This window comes from Arachis ipaensis, chromosome B01 (genome assembly GCF_000816755.2).
Source record: "Arachis ipaensis cultivar K30076 chromosome B01, Araip1.1, whole genome shotgun sequence".
NCBI lineage: Eukaryota > Viridiplantae > Streptophyta > Magnoliopsida > Fabales > Fabaceae > Arachis > Arachis ipaensis.
In genome coordinates, this window is record NC_029785.2 from 135,923,442 (window position 1) to 135,923,737 (window position 296).

Below are 296 nucleotides of genomic sequence, written 5' to 3' on the forward strand. Positions count from 1 at the left end.
GTGGTTGGGACTATACTTTTCTACCACCCTTATTTCAATTGAGATTTTTCACAAAGAGCTCTTTAGTTTGTTAAGCATTGGAGTAGGGATTGGTTGGTTGTGCAATAATGCAGCTACGAGATTATAAAATAAAGAAGAAAATGAAAAAAGTCAAACATTTGTTAAATAATCGACTTGCCCTAATTCCATTTATTTCTTCTTTTTTGTGCTAGGAATTATTAGTTGGGTTGTATATTATGATCAATAATTAAGCAAGATTAAACTCCATTTAGTTTATGTTTATTTATTTATTTTTC